Source organism: Ipomoea nil, unplaced genomic scaffold (assembly GCF_001879475.1).
Source record: "Ipomoea nil cultivar Tokyo-kokei standard unplaced genomic scaffold, Asagao_1.1 scaffold2165, whole genome shotgun sequence".
NCBI lineage: Eukaryota > Viridiplantae > Streptophyta > Magnoliopsida > Solanales > Convolvulaceae > Ipomoea > Ipomoea nil.
This window is the reverse complement of record NW_017618593.1, coordinates 251,854-270,669: the sequence shown is the minus strand read 5'-3', so window position 1 is coordinate 270,669 and position 18,816 is coordinate 251,854. Positions and strand designations below refer to the sequence as shown.

The 18,816-nt window shown below is 37.8% G+C and overlaps 1 long non-coding RNA gene across 1 annotated transcript; it reads left to right on the top strand.

The window, feature by feature from the left end:
- The first annotated feature begins 6,290 nt into the window (after positions 1-6,290).
- LOC109149951 lies at positions 6,291-7,623 on the top strand. The gene is made up of 2 exons (XR_002049049.1): positions 6,291-6,451; positions 7,564-7,623. It is a non-coding gene; the product is annotated as an uncharacterized LOC109149951 (long non-coding RNA).
- The last annotated feature ends 11,193 nt before the right edge of the window (positions 7,624-18,816 follow it).

The window sequence follows — 18,816 nt, the reverse complement described above, 5'->3', positions numbered from 1 at the left end:
ATTCAATAATCTGTCTTTTTCTTTATTTGTTTACTTATTTTTATTTTTCAAATAAGTAATCTTAGAATATGCTCAAATTCTTTGTGAATATGTGAAGTTTTTATGTGTGCATACATTGAGGTCAATGCATGAATTAAGTGTGGGGGAGAGTGTTGCACACTGATAATGGGTAAACAATGGTAGTATTGAACTTGATGACTTGTTTTGATTACTTTCTTGTTATTTAGGGATATGTCTTAAGTTAGGATATATTTTTGGTTTAGAGTTTTAACACATGAGAGAAGCAAGCATGACTTTATTTTTCTTTTATACAAAAAAAAATTATATTTTAAAAATTCTTGTTAGATTTATTGAATGAAAATGAGCAAGACTTGATGCAATTTGACCCTTTTTGTGAGTTTTTGAGCCTAAAGAGCAACACTTTGCTCGATTTTCTTTGTTGTGTGATATCAAGCATGGCTTGTGTATGCTAGAACTTGCTTTTAAATACATTTTAAGACCACATTCAAGTGGGTTAGAACATGAGGATGAAGATGGCACTTAGGTTGAGTCACTTTTAGCCAAAAAAGCCTACCTTACATTTTAACTCTTAGTGAGCCACTTTGAGCTTTTAGCCTTTCTTTTCTTTTAATTACCACATTACAAGCCATTTTTCCCTTTCTTTGTTAATTTCCACCAATGAATTTTGAACACTTGAATTGAAGGAATCATATTGGTCTATCTACACAAAGTTTTGCTTGTTCTTATGGGCAATAAATTGTTTACTGTGGGTTCAGGATGCAATTGGAAACTGAAATTATAGCTCTTGTTATTGGGAGTTGAATTAATTTATCCAAGTGATGATTCTTTTTATGTGAAGTAATGTTCCTTCTTTGAGAAATAAAGTTGGGAAGTTTGCAGAAGGGAAAGAATGAGGAGGATTGAAAAAAGTGTTAAGGAGAAAAAAAAAACAAAAAAAGAAGAAGAGAAAAGAAGAGTTTGAATAAAGCTGTATACTAGAGGCAGCAAAATGGTTTGAATGATGAAAGAAGTAAAAAAAAACATGAAAATGAAATGGGAAGGCGATGGAGGAATGAAGGTTTGTTCAGAGCTTTGAAATTTGCTTAGGGAGAAATTTTGTGTTAAAGGCTTATGTGATTCCTTCAACTTGATAAGCCTAAAAATTCATTTTACCATATCCCTTGTCCCTAGCCAAGTTACAACCTGCAATAAAGACCCTTTGATTCATGGTTTAACTCATGTTTGTTAGTGGTGGAGATTTGATTTACTTGCAAGCTTATGGGATTACTTGCTATGTTTTGATTGGAGAGTTTGATACACTACACCTTAAACACTATGAGTGCAATGAGTGAATTTTGAATCCTTGTGAGGGTGTTAAGTCTTGTTCATTGACTTTTGATAAAACTAGTGAGTTACTTTATTTTATTATTATTAAGTATTATCAATAAACCATGTTTGTTCTCTTGAGTGTGTTTCACTTCTAACCCCTAAATATATAATAATTTTTGAGATATTTCTAGGTGGCTTCGAAAGGAGTGAGAGAAGTTTATGTTAGAAGGATGAGGTTATGCTTGAGGGCAAGCATAGTTTTAGTGTGGGGGAATTTTGATGAGCATATTTTATACCTTGATTTAAATAAGATTTTATAGGTTAATTTTATTATTTATATTTTATATTTTATCAATTTAGTATATTTTGATTATATTAGGATTAGAGAACTTAGTTAATAAAATTAAGTTTAATTAAGCTTTATTAGTTACGGAGTATTATAACTTATATAAATAAGTTAGGTTGGTCCCACTTGTTATTTAGTTAACAAAAGCTAAAATTACATTCTTTGAGTAATATTCTGTTTCTTTTTCTTGTTCACGTACGCAGGCAGTAGAGGAGCGAGACGGAGAAGGCGCAGGAACGACGACTTTCTACTGGTTTCAGCGCGAAATTCGTGAGAAAATTAAGCAATCTTTTGAATTTGTTGGAGGAATTAGCTATTGATGCGGTAAGAGCCTGAATTTTAGGGAAGATTGTTGATTTGGAACCCTATAAAAGGAGAGCTATTCTGATGTATTTTGGGCAGATTGTTCATTTCATATTTTTAGTATTTTAGAATAGTTTGCTTTATGTCTGGCTAATTATCTCAATTCTGATTCAAGGGATTGAAGTTCTAGTTGTGATCTTAGGGAGGTTTTATTTTAATTAAATTGCTAGATTCTTGTATTTTCTGTTCTTTTGAAGTTAAAATTCCCAGGGAATGTTGATAATGAATTAAATTGACAACTTAGCTTGTTATTGATTTTCCTACTACTATCTATGAATTTATGATCCGTAATTGTCATAAACAATTAGACCCAGTAGCTTATAAAGGACATGAAGACTAAGTTGCAGGTTGTAGCTATCTCAATCTGTGATTTAGGCTTAGTTATTTTCCATTAAAGTGTAATGACGTTATTGGCTAAATATGGAACGCTATCGTTCCCAGTTCATTCAATAATAGTAGTTGGTTCGAATGCTTGGTTTGAATCAGTTAATTCAGGGAGATCAAAGGCTAGTTATGGCTATCCTAATTAGTCTTTGGCTAAGTACTTGAATCTAACTTTAATTTTTAAGAGCCGATGATCTGAGTCACATCTTTAACATTCCTTTTACCTTGAATCAGAACTCAATATCCTTGAACTTGTTTACAATTATTATTGATTTTATTTATTTCTCGCGAATCACTTTAATTTCCCTGCTTTGAGTCATTTTAATTTAAGAAACAAACTCATTAGTTCTCTTGGGATTCGACCTGGTCTTGCCACTACTACAAATTAGTGGAGTGAGCCAGTATTAAATTTGTAGGGCTTCGACAACCCTGCCAAGCCTCACGGAGCTAGGAGAATCGAAACGGTTCCGATGAATCCGGAAAAATAGGTAGAAAATTCGGGCGTCATAAAGGATATTCAAAACATGGATTCGGAGATTGAGAAAGATGATCGATTACTACTTTTCCAAATCCGGATTAGCGGACCGGACGTGGAAAAGTGAGGGACTAGTTGATGGGGTGAGAACCCCGGCCCAAGAAGGATTGGCCCAAGAAGGGGATCCAAGATAAAAAAACGTGGGCTAGCAGTGAATAAAATAAATATAGTTCTTACATAAATAATCTTTTTCAAATTAATAAATTTTTGGTAAAGATTTTTGACAAATATCGCCAATTATTTTATTTACAAGTTTTATTTAAATATGTTAGTTATATAATTAAAGTAGTTATTTCAATTTCAAATTATTTTCAAAAAAAAATTATAATAATACAAGTAACAATAACCTTTAAAATCAAGATAATAATAGCATAATTAAACTTTTAAAAATATTAAATATACATTGTATAGTTATATTTACATTTTTAATCAAACTAATTCTGAGCTCAAGAACTCAAGTGCATTTTTCTGTTTCAACAATCATTACTTTCTTTGCTAATTCAGAGGATCTCAAAAATTTAATTGAGAAATTTGTTAAATTAATAATAGTTCGTGCATAGCACGAGACAATTATTAGTGATGCACGAACTATTATTAGTCAAAATGAAATAGTAAAATGAAAAGTATATTAAAATTTATTGTATATTAAAATTAAAATTAAAAATTTACACAATCTTTTATTAAGATAAACAAGATGTTTACAAAATATCATAATAAATAGGATATTAAATTTTAAATAATACTCCGTAACAAATAAAATGAAGAAAAGTAAATGGGTCGGAGTTTGCTGGGTTCCTGTGGCTGTATCTGAGTCACTCGAAGCAAGAAATGAGTAAAAAGAAGCAACTACTACGCCGCCTTATTACCAAAGGAAATATTTTCTTAATCTTTGGCGGAAGAAAATAAATTCTGAATTTGAAAACCGCCGCGTCATGGCTTCCATTAACGGCTACTTCTCCTACGCCGCCTTAGTCCCACCGGAATTAGGGCTCCGTTGTGGCGTTATAAGTAGGCGGCTCCGCCCTCACTCACAACCCACAACCCACAACCCACAACCATCATCTTCTTCACTTTCCTTTGTTTATGCGGCGCTTCTCTGTTGAGTGCAGCACTGCAGTGGAACAAACATGGAGGATCACTCTGTTTCCACCGTCCTCTGCCTCACTCTACACCCATCTCCGGGAACTTCTCGTTCCCAGCCAAGGAAGCCGTCGGCCGTTGATCTCTGTCCCTCTGTTTGGTGTTTCAAGGCCGATCAAATATCTCCGCTTAATTCTTCCCTACCCAATCTCCAACACTTCACCTTTATGCTCTTGTCTCCATCAACTATTTCAAATCCCCACTTTCCGGTTTCTGCGACATTTGAGGATTTCTTGGAGGACAAGATTCCCTCCATGAAACGCAAAAGGGAGAAAATTGGAGATTCCGGAACCCCCCATAAATCCGAATCAGATGAGGGAGGGGCGGAGAAACACAAGGGGGAAGGGGACGGGCAATGGATAAAGAAGAGGCTAAGTTTGAGCGATGTGAACGATTCGTCCAGGTTGTTGCTGGATAAGGAGTATGTGAGGAAATATGTCTGCCATTGATGGATGATGAGAGGCGGGCGGCTTGTCAAAGCACGGCAGGATTGAGAGTCAAAGTTTGGGATTTGGACACCATTTCGGAACATGAGCTAAGGCTAAAGCAATGGAAGACAGGGAGCTTTCTGCTAACCAGCAATTGGCGTATGGAGTTCGTGAAGAGAAGAAATTTGGAGGAAGGTGATAGCATTGGGTTGATGTGGGACTTTGAAAAACTAGGCTTTTTCTTCCATAAGTTCAATGCCCAATCTTAGTTAGTTGTTATTGTTCACTGATTAGCTTAGCTTAGCTTAGCTTAGCTGACTTCTAAGAGGATTCTCTGTGCTGTTTTCAATGCCCAAATCTTAGTTAGTTGTTATGTGCAGATTAGCTTAGCTTAGCTGATTCTTTGTGCTGTTTCCACTGACATAATATGATAGATATGACTAGTAAATAATATTGGCTTTTCTCATTGATATATGTTTTTTTTTTTTGTTTTGTTTCAGTTGGTTACAGTTACAGCCTTCCGGTGTTCATATTTTTCCTTTATAAACCAAAAACAATAGATTCCATAATTTTTGCAAAAATTAAATTTGAAGACGGTTTTTTGTTCATTAGATATTTCAATGAACATATCAAATGGTTATAGAGTTTTTGTGATTATCATTAGGTATAAAATCTTGAATTTACTTTGGTATTGATTCATGTATGCTCTGTTTTTCTTTTTAAATATATATATATATAAAGGAACTACATTCCCCTTTTTTTCCCAATATTAATAATATAGAACAGAAACAAATGTTAAAGTTTGAATGAGTTAATCTATGTAAATTGAAGCAAGTAGAGGCATAACTTGAAATCAGTGTGTTCAACATGCTAGATACGTCCTACGTTACTGTTGCAATTAAGTTCAACATGCTACATACCGTCTTTATTGCCTTTATATGTTTGTTAGGGACTTCTGAAAAAGATAGCTCCAACATGGATGAATGTTTCTTTGGCAATGAAGAAAGACCATGAAGCTGATAAAGCTTTTGGCTGATGTAATCTACCTCTCATCATCATACCAAAATTATTTCATTCCCCCTTGTGGTGGAATGGGAAGAAAAACTAACCTTTAACCTTGGTATATCTTCTTATCTTTTTTATATGCAGGTACGCATATGCTGTTTCATCTGCATTGCATAATGTCAGCAACATCTTATACAAAGAATTCATGATTCAGGTATAACTATTTGCACTCTACTTCTAAGACCGCATATTTATTGGAGACTGTATATTTTCATACAATCACCATATGATGATTATTATAATTTATAATATCTCTGCTTCTAACATTCCCAACTGGGGTTCCTAGGAAGCGTTATCGTCAAAGCTCCTCTCTACACTATTGGAAGGTATAGTTGTGTACATCAACAATTCAGTTCCTCACACAAAGCTCATTCTATTTAATTAACCATTGGCAAGTGCAGATTTTAAAAAATATATACTTGCTTGAAAGGAAGGAAGAAACTAGAGAGAGAGAAGTAGAAATGGATTGTGCCAATCTGTTCTTCACTGTGGTGATAGTCTTCTCACTTCTCAGCAGCATTTATCACCTACAACATCCTCATCTCAATCAATGCCTCTCTTAACCACGATTTCCCAAGCTTCTTCAAGTTTCGGATTCAGGAAAAATCTCCCCAATTCCAAGGGACCCAGTCATCAAAATGCCGGTGGAGAGGGCAGCCAAGACCCAAGAAGAAGAGGTTGTTCCACACGGCAGTCACTGCTTCTGACTCGGTCATGTATTACTGGTTCAAGAAGTTCAAGGATGGGCCGAATTCTGAGATGGGTGGTTTTACCAGGATCTTGCACTCTGGCAAGCCGGATAGGTTCATGGATGAGATACCTACTTTTGTTGCTCAGCCGCTTCCTTCTGGGATGGATCAGGTATTTCACCATTCCCTTTCCCGGGGAGGCTTAAATGCTTTTATTTTTTCTTGTCAATTTGATTAATGATTTGTTAAGTTAGCTGGAATTTGGTAGTGCTATTAGATCGAGTAGTTTTCCTAATTCAGGTAGTGTGCCTAATTGGGTATATTAGATTTGAGTATGAATTCTTTGGAATTAGAAAGTAATTTTTAGCCTCTGGGAGCGAACTGAGTGGACCTGGATCGTTAAACGGACAGAGAAAGACTCAGACCACAATGTGGTTTACACCAAAAAAAAAAAAAAAAAGTAATTTTCAGAGTAGAGTAGGGGACACGTAGGTAAGGATCAATTTCAGGCTATTGCCTTGCCAAGATATGCCTTTTAAAGATGAAATGGGCCCACACGCCTAGCTCAATTGGTTTCTAGGTGTCACATTGTGTGCCGCTGTGTGGGAGTTTCAGCGGGGGTGGCTCCTTGTGGGCACCAAAAAACTGGTCTTCCTCGTTGAGTGATCATTTATCCCTCTACAATCTTGTCGAGGCTGGGTGTGGCTAGGGATTTTGCCTTTTGTGGGCAAGATGAAATGGGTGTAGGTTAAAACAGGATTTTCGTGAACATTGTAAAATTGTGCATTAAGAATTAAGGAGTTGGAAAAAATGGTAGTAGACTAACAGGAATATCGTCTGAAAATGTTGCTAGTTGTTACCGTCTCTAATACTTTGACATCTCTGACAGTTTGGCCTTTTAACCGCTTGTTGTCCCTTAATCATTCAAAATTAACTAACTATTATTAATCCTCTGTTACTTACACCTTTAATTCCTTAATAGGACTAAAAGTTGCTAATTTAGCAGCATTAATAATGGAGGGATAAATGGTGGCTAACTTGTATAAGTGCAGGACTAAAGGCAGCACCTTTATAGTTATGGGGTCAAATATTCGATAGAATAAAAAATAGGGACCGAAAAGGGAATATATCCTTCTTTTGTAATATGCCTGGCTTCATCAACAACGAACTTAGAAGTTGCATGAGTGTGGAGTGAGATACATTAGACAAGCAGATAAATGTTTTGACCTGAGTACTACTTAACATGCTACTGAGAAGTAATTTTTTTGTGATTGTGCATTTCAGGGTTACATAGTCCTTAACAGACCTTGGGCATTTGTACAATGGCTTCAACAAGCAGATATTGAACTATAGATGTGCATCTTTATTGGAGCTTCATCTTAATTGTATGCATTATGATTTATGCATTGAGTGCCTTACCTTCCCCTTTGGTTTATGTAGGTACGTACTAATGGCAGAGCCAGATGATGTTATTGTCAAGCCCATACCAAACTTATCTAAGAATGGCCTTGGACCTGCATTCCCTTTCTTTTACATTGAACCAAAAAAATTATGATTCAGGTATAACTATTTGCACTCTACTTCTAAGACCGCATATTTTCATTTGATGATTATTATAATATCTGCTTCTTTTTAGTATTAAAGACAACACCATTCAATGTATTGGGTTAATTATAAGCTTAATTGGGCTGGAAGAAATGAAAGTGGTCCAGGACAGAATCGCAATGCCATTCTCATTTTATTACTTTTTACACTTCTCAAGGGTTCCTATTCAATTTGGTTTTAGTTTTAGTTTTTTAGCTTACTGGCTTTATCATCTCCATGGGTTTTCATCCTCAGCTGCAGTAGCGACTTTTATTTGGCACCAAAGTTAGCCTCACATTTTTTTTCTTCTTCTTATGTTATCTATAAGCTTTTTTTATTTTATTGCATACCAGCCTCCTTTTGACACAGATTGAAATTCGCAAGGCATACATAATTCATTACACTTATGGATGTGATTATGATATGAAGCTATCTCTTTAAACTCCACATTCATATTAATACAAATATCAAAGTTCCATGATACAATTTGATGAGAAGAGCATGCTTACATTCATTCATATCACTGCCACCACCTGGTGTTCCAGAGACTGTGGTATCGACCTTATAATTCTTTCTTTTTGCTTTATTTACTATACACTGATACTAGGAAAATATTACAATTATTTATGTCTTCATAATTCCTACAATCTGGGAAATTTTTAAGAGCGATTTATCCAAGATTGTTTGTTTGGAACTTAATAACCATTTTGTCTCTTGTTAATGTACAGTATATGATTTTGATTCTTATCGGTCTCCTGCTAATCTAGAAAACAAACACTGACCCTACAAGTTAGACTGTAAAATATGCAGATGAACTTGACTTGACTTAATACTCAAAATGGACCAGAATATCTTGAACTTGACTTAATACTCAAAATGGTTATCGACTATAGTGATTTTTTTCAATTTCGTCCTAAACAACTTTAGTGACCTAATATAGTCTCAGACTTTTGTGTTTCGCTCAATTTAGTCCTCCGATTGTTATTTCGTCAAATTGGTGCTAAATAAATGGGCAATTCAATAATATCAATATTGACCTCTCTTTACTTTCAACCTGCGAAGTGAAAAATTCCTCTTTCTTGTACGAATTATACCCAGAATTACTCCTAGACCTACGGATCAAATTTTATATTCGCAAGTTTAGGAGTGATTCTGAGAGTAATTCGTAAAAAAAAAAGGATTTCGCATTTCACATGTCTATGAGTAAAGAGATGTCAATATTAAAATTACTGAATTGTCTATTTATTTAACAACAAATGGATGGAATAACAAATGGAGGACTAAATTGAGCAAAAACACAAAAGTTTGGGACTAAATTGAGTAAAAACACAAAACTTTAGAACTACATTAAGTCACCAAAATCGTTTAGGACAAAATTAAAAAAAATCATTATAGTCGAGGACCATTTTTGGTATTAACTCTCTTGAACTTCCGGTACTAAGCTGATGTTCAATATTGTCCTTCTTGTAGTTTTCTCTGTACCACAGACGGCATAATTTTCATGTGCCCAGATATACTTTGTCATAGTATATCGTCAAAGTCACAAAGAACAATTAAGACTAAAATTGCATTTTCCCCTTTTATTAAATAGTGTTCCTAGGTTTTGCAATATTCTACTTCTTTAATTTACTATTTCTGTAACATGTTCACTTAAAAAAAAAAATTGAATCGATAATATTCTAAAGAGTTAATAACCAAAATGGTCCCTCGACTATGTCGTAATTATCAATTTAGTCCTCGACTATTATTCTTACTCAATTAAGTCATCAACTATACAATATTTACCTACTTTAGTCCTTGTTGGAAAAAATAGCTTAAAATAGCATAAAATGACATGTTAAGTAGCTATTTTGTGGTACAATTATCAGTGGGGTCCACTTCCGATTTGGATCGGGTCAAAGTGGATTCGGGTTCTTCGTAGTGAGACGAAGAGATTGATATATTGTACGCTCAAAACGGATAATGGGTGAATGAGATATTGATTCTCAAAGTAGACCCATTTGAGTTAGAAAATGAAGGGAAAAAGCTTTTGTCCCATATTGCTTTGGAATGAAGATTTCCCCCCCTTATATACAAGAGTTCTTTTGAAGCTTGTAGAATTGTATAGCATAGAGGCTCTCTCGCGCGCGCGCGCGGGGGGAGGGGGGGGGGGTGTGCAAATCAAATTCCAACTAGCAGAGATTGAAAAAAGCTTGATTCAAGCCCGAGCTCGTGTGCCCCGCCTTGCGGGCATAAATTATGCCAAACCAAGGCCGAGACTGTATAAGGGGGGAAGTTTCGGCCTGTACTACTTTCTGTGATCGTTGGGTGTTCAATTCTTACTGTTACGGAATTAATTCCAATCTTAAATTTTGAATTGAAACCCATGGTAATGGTTGCTGTTACCAGGTGTAGTGGGGGTGCCCTTAAGTGCCTAATTAAAAGCTATTTAAGTCCTCCACCCCTATAAAAAGAGGAGTTGGGCAGTAGAGATTTTACACACAGAAATATAGAACACGAAATATCAATTTTTAGCCTCAAAACCTCTCTGCTTCTACTCCTTCTTTAGCCTCCTGTGTTCATAGCCGTGTCTTGCTCGCCGGATTCCTTGTTTGAGTGCTCAAACATTGAATCACTAGCAAGTTTTATCCTGGGAAGCCTAGGCCACAACGCTCCTAGCATTTTTGGGAGGTGGCAAATAAGGTTTTAAGGAAAGAGTGCTCACTTGACTCTTGCAAAAACCCAACACCAAACACTAGCCAAATTTCTTCATCTTTTCTTCCCTTCTTTCCAGAAAATAATAGTCAATTTTATTTGATTATTATTTATTTTCCTACCAACGGTTCCAACAGTCTTAAAACCTTAAATCTTCGTTTTCCCGTTGGTGGTCTTCTCTGAATTTCCTTGAAGAAAAATGGAGCATCCCGTACTGCCAATCAATGGGGAGGATAATGTTGTTGCGGACAACAATGGAAGAAACGGCAACAATAACGTTGTTGCGGATACAGTGGAGGAAACGGCAACAATGTTGCTAATTCCCAAGCTACACCAGTGAACGTTGGTTCACAGGATGGTGGGAGCACTGAGGGATATATTCCCATGTCTCGGGTACCTTCGGTACCGAGTGGTTCGGCTGAAAAGCGGAAGAAGTTCACCGGTGTTGGTTCGAACTTCAAGAGGTGGCAACATAAAATGTTGTTCTACCTAGCAATTCTCGGCTTGGCAAGGTTCTTGTCCGAGAAGGTTCCCGAGTTGAAGGAACAAGATGCACAATCCGTGATGGCAGTTGGCTATTGGAAGGATTCGGACTTCCTTTGCCGAAACTACATCCTGAATGGATTGTGTGACACGCTATACGATGTATATCGAAAGATAAGCACATCAAAAGCGTTGTGGGATGCTTTGGATCATAAATACCGAAGTGAGGATGCCGGCTCAAAGAAATTTGTGGTTGGCCGATTCCTCGACTTCAAAATGGTTGATTCAAAAACTGTGCTAAGTCAGGTGGAAGATTTGCAATTAATCTTCGATGAGATCCGTGACGAGGGCATGGTGCTAAGTGAAGCCTTCCAAGTGGGATTTGTGATCCATTTGTTGCCTCCAGGTTGGAAGGACTTTAAGAACTACCTTAAGCATAAGCGAAAGGAAATGAATCTAGAGGACCTGATCCAACGACTCAGGATTGAGGAAGGGAACAGGACGAATGATAGGAAAGTTCCTATCGTTGTTGGCGCTAAGGCCAACGTTGTGGAGCACGGTAAAAGCTCCAAGAGGAACCAGAAGGACAAGCGAAAGCTAGGTCCGAAAGGTGGCGTTACCAAGAACAAGTTTCCTGGTGAATGCTACAATTGTGGCAAGCATGGCCACAGAGCATCTGAATGCAAGGCTCCAAGGAAGAAGAACAAGAGTTCTGAAGCCAATGTTGTTGGAGATAGCAGTCAGAAGGAGGTTGAGATTAGCCTTTCGGCTATGGTGACCGAGGTGAACCTCGTGGGCTCAAACCCTCGTGAATGGTTCATTGATACCGGTGCAACCAGGCACTTGTGTTGCAACCGAGAGATATTCAACACCTTTGAGACCGTTGAGGGTGAAAAGGTGTGGATGGGAAACTCTGCTCAGTCTGCTGTGGAAGGCATGGGCAAGGTGGTTCTGAAGATGACTTCCGGGAAGGAACTGACGTTGAACAACGTGCTGTATGTTCTTGAGCTGAGGAAGAATCTTGTGTCTGACTCACTGTTGAACAAACATGGCTTTCGCATGGTGTTCGAGTCAGACAAAGTAGTTTTGTCCAAGTTAGGGATGTTTGTTGGTAAAGGATATGTAACTGATGGGCTGTTTAAGCTCAGTGTAATTCCTGTTATCAATAAAAGCAAAGTTAATTCTGTTTACTTGCTTGAGTCTTCCAATTTGTGGCATGGTAGACTAGGTCATGTTAATTTTAATTCTATGCGTAGATTAATTAGCATGGACCATATTCCTAACTTTCAAATTGACACAAATAACAAGTGTGAAATTTGTGTTGAGGCAAAACTAACGAAAGTACCTTTCAAATCGGTTGAAAGGGAAACTGAACCACTAGAATTAATCCATAGTGATTTGTGCGATTTTAGATCGATACAAACGAGATGTGGTAATAAGTATTTTATCACATTTATCGACGATAGCACACGATACTGCTATGTATATTTGCTTAAGAGCAAAGATGAAGCCGTTGATAAATTCGTTCTTTATAAGAATGAAGTGGAAAACCAACTTAATCGGAGAATTAAGAAGGTTAGAAGCGATCGAGGTGGTGAGTACGAAGCACCGATTGGTGACTTCTGTGCAAGTGTAGGTATCATACACGAGCGTACGACACCTTACTCACCTCAATCGAACGGTGTTGCCGAACGAAAGAATCGTACATTGAAATATATGATGAATGCGATGCTTATAAGTTCGGGCCTACCTCAAGATGCGTGGGGTGAGGCAATTTTGACAAGTAATTACCTTTTAAATAAGGTACCCCGCAAGAAGCTCGATAAGACTCCTTATGAGCTATGGAACGGTAGGAAACCTTCCTACCAGTACCTGAAAGTGTGGGGGTGTCTTGCCAAAGTATTGGTGCCAACACCTAAGAAAGTAAAGATAGGTCCTAAAACGGTGGACTGTATCTTTATTGGCTATGCACATAATAATAGTGCTTATCGGTTCTTAGTACACGAGTCCCATAATCCGGACGTACATGAAAACACGATAATAGAATCAAGGAATGCATATTTCTTCGAAAATATATTTCCTTGTAGGTCCAACGAGGGACCAAGTACGTCAAAACGAACATTTGACGAAACTATGGATAATGATAGTGGGGAATCTGAGAAAGAACCTGAGCTCGAGCCGAGACGCAGTAAGCGGGCGAGAGTTGGAAAATCATTCGGTCCTGATTTTCTAACTTACTTGTTAGAGTACGATTCGAGTACTCTAACTTGTTTATTAGAAAATGAACCCGATTTTCTATCTTGTTTGATAGAGAATGAGCCTCGAACGTATGTAGAAGCTGTGACTTCTAGAGAAGGACCAATGTGGAAAGAGGCTATAAAAAGTGAAGTGGATTCTATCCTACATAATCACACTTGGGAACTTGTTAATCTTCCTCCGGGTAGTAAACCCTTAGGATCCAAGTGGGTCTTTAAAAGGAAGATGAAACCGGACGATTCCATCGAGAAGTATAAGGCTAGGCTTGTAATCAAGGGTTACAGGCAACGCGAGGGCCTCGATTACTTCGACACGTATTCTCCCGTGACGAGAATAAACTCCATTAGGATGATACTTGCCATAGCCGCGTTGCGGAACTTGGAAGTTCATCAAATGGATGTGAAAATCGCTTTCTTAAATGACGAATTAGATGAGGAAATCTATATGGAACAACCCGAAGGGTTCGTGGTTCCGGGCCAAGAAAGGAAAGTGTGTAAGTTGGTTAAATCGCTCTATGGTTTGAAACAAGCGCCTAAGCAGTGGCACGAGAAGTTTGACCATGCGATGTTAACTAACGGGTTTAAAATAAACGAAAGTGACAAATGTGTCTACGTTAAGGAAACGATAGACGGCTACGTCATTCTTTGTTTATATGTCGATGATATTCTCATCGTTGGTAGTAATGATCGGATGATCAAGTCTACCAAGAACATGTTAAATGCGAGATTTGACATGAAGGATATGGGTTTGGCTGATTTAATCCTAGGGATTAGAATCATTAGAAGACCTGATGGTCTCTTGTTGAGCCAATCTCATTATATTGACAAAATCTTTGAGAAATTTAACAAGGATGATAGTCAAGTGGCTAGGACACCATTTGATACAAATATTCATCTGATCAAGAACCACGGAGAAGGTATTTCACAAGTGGAATATGCTCGGGTTATTGGTAGTTTGATGTATCTTATGAGCTGTACTAGGCCGGATATTTCCTATGCGGTTAGTAAACTCAGTAGATATACGAGTAACCCCGGTGCTATGCACTGGAAGGGAATAGTAAAGGTTATGAGATACTTGAGGTATACTCGTGATCTTGGACCGCACTACGGGAGATATCCTGTTGTACTTGAAGGGTATAGTGACGCGAACTGGATATATGATATTAAGGACTCTAAGTCCACGAGTGGCTACGTGTTTACACTAGCCGGTGCAGCCGTTGCATGGAAATCTTCTAAGCAAACTGTGATAGCTAGATCCACGATGGAATCTGAGCTGATAGCCTTGGACAAAGGTTGTGAAGAGGCTGAATAGCTACGCCATTTTATAGAGGATATTCCTAATTGGGAAAGACCGGTACCTCCAATATGTGTGCATTGCGATAGTCAAGCCACAATTGGGAGAGTACAGAGTCATATGTATAATGGTAAGTCTAGACATGTGCGTCGTAGACATAACACCATTAGACAACTACTCACAACTGGTGTTGTCTCGATTGACTACGTAAAGTCAAAAGACAATATAGCGGATCCGCTGACCAAAGGGTTAGGCAAAGAAGTTGTGGACACGAGGAATGGGTCTAATGCCCTTGGACTAAAAAGTTCTATAGTGGATACCCAACCTAGCTGGCACCTAGGTTCAATGGGACAACTAAATTATGGAACGGAGCGCGTCACTGTGGGGTCTCGGACTTCCTACCACTCCTCGTTAAAACAGTGACTCCCGCAAGAGGCTAGCATGTTAATGCTTTAATGATTCTTGAGTATGCAGGAAACTCGAGAAAGAATCACCTATGTTAGAGAGAAGTGAGGGTCGCTTCAAAGGAGAATTGTTGGGCACAATTCTTTAGAAACTCTCGCAGAACCAGGAATGGTGACCCACGACCAAAACGGGCACACTCATGAGAGCAAGAGCATGGTTGGGAGATTCCTGTGTGAGATATGTCATCGTCTACACAAACGGCAGTCGGTTCAAAGACATCGCGTTCTACCGTACAGCCAGTAGAGTAAACATATCTTCACAAGGGAAGGTTCAAAGGGTATAGTGACTCCCTACCTATCCTATGCAGGGATCGACCGTTTGAACACAGTTGTTTCCGATTTCAAAATACCCCGAAAATCAATTTTTCATTCATGTGGGGGATTGTTGGAAAAAATAGCTTAAAATGGCATGTTAAGTGGCTATTTTGTGGTACAATTATCAGTGGGGTCCACTTCCGATTTGGGTCGGGTCAAAGTGGATTCGGGTTCTTTGTAGTGAGACGAAGAGATTGATATATTGTACGCTCAAAACGGATAATGGGTGAATGAGATATTGATTCTCAAAGTAGACCCATTTGAGTTGGAAAATGAAGGGGAAAAGTGAGCTTTTGTCCCACATTGCTTTGGAATGAAGATTTCCCCCCCTTATATACAAGAGTTCTTTTGAAGCTTGTAGAATTGTATAGCATAGAGGCGCTCTCGCGCGAGGGGGGGGGGGGGGGGGGGGAGTGTGCAAATCAAATTCCAACTAGTAGAGATTGAAAAAGGCTTGATTCAAGCCCGAGCTCGTGTGCGCCGGCACCTGCGGGCATGAATGTCGTCCGGAAATTGGCGGGCTAAGTTATGCCAAACTTCGGAATCATTTTCCAACACACGCCACTGGATGTGGCCGAAACCACACCAAGCTGCCTAGATGGTTTCGGCCTTGTGGCCGAAACCTGTAGGTTCGGCCTTGGACAGGCCGAAACCTATGTCTCGGCCTTGCGGGCCGAGACTGTATAAGGGCCATGGCCGAAACTTCCATGTTTCGGCCTGATGGTCGAAACTGGAAGTTTCGGCCTGCACGAACCTGTACTGCTTTCTGTGACCGTTGGGTGTTCAATTCTTACTGTTACGGAATTAATTCTTTGAATTAATTCCAATCTTAAATTTTGAATTGAAACTCATGGTAATGGTTGCTGTTACCTGGTGTAGTGGGGGTGCCCTTAAGTGCCTAATTAAAAGCTATTTAAGTCCTCCACCCCTATAAAAAGAGGAGTTGGGCAGTAGAGATTTTACACACAGAAATATAGAACACGAAAGTTCAATTTTTAGCCTCAAAACCTCTCTGCTTCTACTCCTTCTTTAGCCTCCTGTGTTCATAGCCGTGTCTTGCTCGCCGGATTCCTTGTTTAAGTGCTCAAACATTGAATCACTAGCAAGTTTTATCTTGGGAAGCCTAGGCCACAACGCTCCTAGCATCTTTGGGAAGTGGCAAATAAGGTTTTAAGGAAAGAGTGCTCACTTGACTCTTGCAAAAACCCAACACCAAACACTAGCCAAATTTCTTCATCTTTTCTTCCCTTCTTTCCAGAAAATAATAGTCAATTTTATTTGATTATTATTTGTTTTCCTACCAACGGTTCCAACAGTCCTCTGTTGATATATCTGTTAGTGGACTGTCAATAATGAGGGTAAAACTGTCAATTTACCACTTTATTCTATCTCCTTCCTCACACCACTTTCTTTTATTTCCTTCCGGTTTGCCAGCCGGGTTACCGACAGATCAACTAAGATAAGAGATGTTTAAATTCCTCCTCAAGCTTGGAAATAGCTTTGGCAAGTAAAGTATTTGAATGGCTGAGCACTCCATCACTACTCTTAAAGCTTTTGTTGTTGCTGAAAAATTTAACATTACTTCTTAACTGTTCGATAGCCTTAAGATAGCTTTCCAGATCTTCATGTGGCCCTAAGCTCTGAACGTTGAGATTTACGTACGACGGCGAGGAAGAGGATCCTAGAAACAGACGAAGAAACTGAACGCCGCCAAAATCAAACGATGTTGAGCGTACCTGAATACTATACGAGACGAGGAGAAACTAAAATCCAACAAACGATATGAACGTACGTACATGAATACGGCACCCACGTACCGTCGCGTCTGATCGATCTTCTTCAATTCTGATCTGCCTGGTATCACCGCCGGCGAGCCTTCATGCGTTATCGAACAAGAATCAAGAGTGCAGCTTTAATGAAGTCGGACTCGCTCCGACGAGAGGAAGGGTTCTTGTATTCCTTGAGAGGCCACCCTAAGTTCCTAACTATCATTCACTTCTGCTCCACTGACACCAAAGGCGCAGCCCGTTGACCATCTCCGTTCCAGGCCAGACTCTGGTGTTAATGAAGAAGCGAATGAAGTTAAGCCGTGGGTGGACTCTCAAGAAAACAAGAGTACCCTTCCACTCGTCGGTCCAAGTGTGCGAATCAGAGTTCTTTAAAGCTGGCACTCTCCAATCTTAACAGGAACGCATTTCATAATTCAACGCAGATCAATAGTGGTGTGAGGGGAAGATGGAAGAAAGTGGTAAAATGACAGTTTTACCCTCATTATTGACAATTCACTAACAGCTTAATTAACAGAGGACTAAATTAAGTAGATTTTGTATAGTTGAGGACTTAATTGGATAAGAATGATAGTCAATTTATAGGCATATTTTACACTCATATTTTAGGTACATTTTTATAATATTTTTGCATTAGTTATTTAATATTATCTAATAATTAGTTCTTTTTATATATAATATATAATATATAATATATAGAATACATATTTATATATATATATATATATATATATATATATATATATATATATATATTACATACGTACTAGTGTATATGTATATGCTTTATTTAATTAATTACGTAAATCAAATTTTTAGCATGCATGAAAACAAATTGCTTAATCCCTTAATTCTTTGTCTTTTGTTTGTACAGGTGTGGCGTGGAGACATATTCAAACGCGACAAAGAAGGAAAAGGCGTGCAGTGTCTGAAGACTCCATTCCTACGGCGCAAAAATAAGAAAAATAAATGGCGGAGAATTATTCTAGCATATTTTAAAAGTAGTATAAATAATAAAGTTTCCTTTTGTAAAATGTTCATTCTTCCCCTCTCGATTATTCTGTAAAGCTGTTATCAATGTCCATTCATTGCTAATTTCTTTAGCTTGGTTTAGTGAATTGAAGCCCCGGAATTGATTATGCTGTAAGATTATTTATTTATTTGTATTATATAATTTTTATGCATTTGGGTATTAAATATTCTTCTAAGTTATTTGAATAGTTGTATCATTTAATTGCTAGGGAGGCCTACTAGTTATTTACTTGATATAATTATTTGTTATATTAGATAATGTTGTGCTACAAATTATTCTAATATTCAGTAGCAACGGGGTTAATTATTGACGGCTTAGTGATAATTGGACTCGGGTAGAATATTTTCCTAAGTTAAATGCAACAGCTTGTGCTTGTGTTATTTAGTTTGTCGGTTTTCCTAGTTCCTATTGCTGCTATTAAATTAAATCTATAGCGCTTGTCTTAGGTTATTTAGTAGTTAGGGGGAATTAAACCGCGTGTTTTTTTTTTTTTTTTTTGAATGCTAAACCGCGTGTGCTTTAGTTACCTATAACTAAGGGAAAATGGAAATGAAATAATTTCACGACAAATATTCAATTGCATATTAATTACTTTACTAATCAATGATCAGTGTTAAATTCCGGTGGT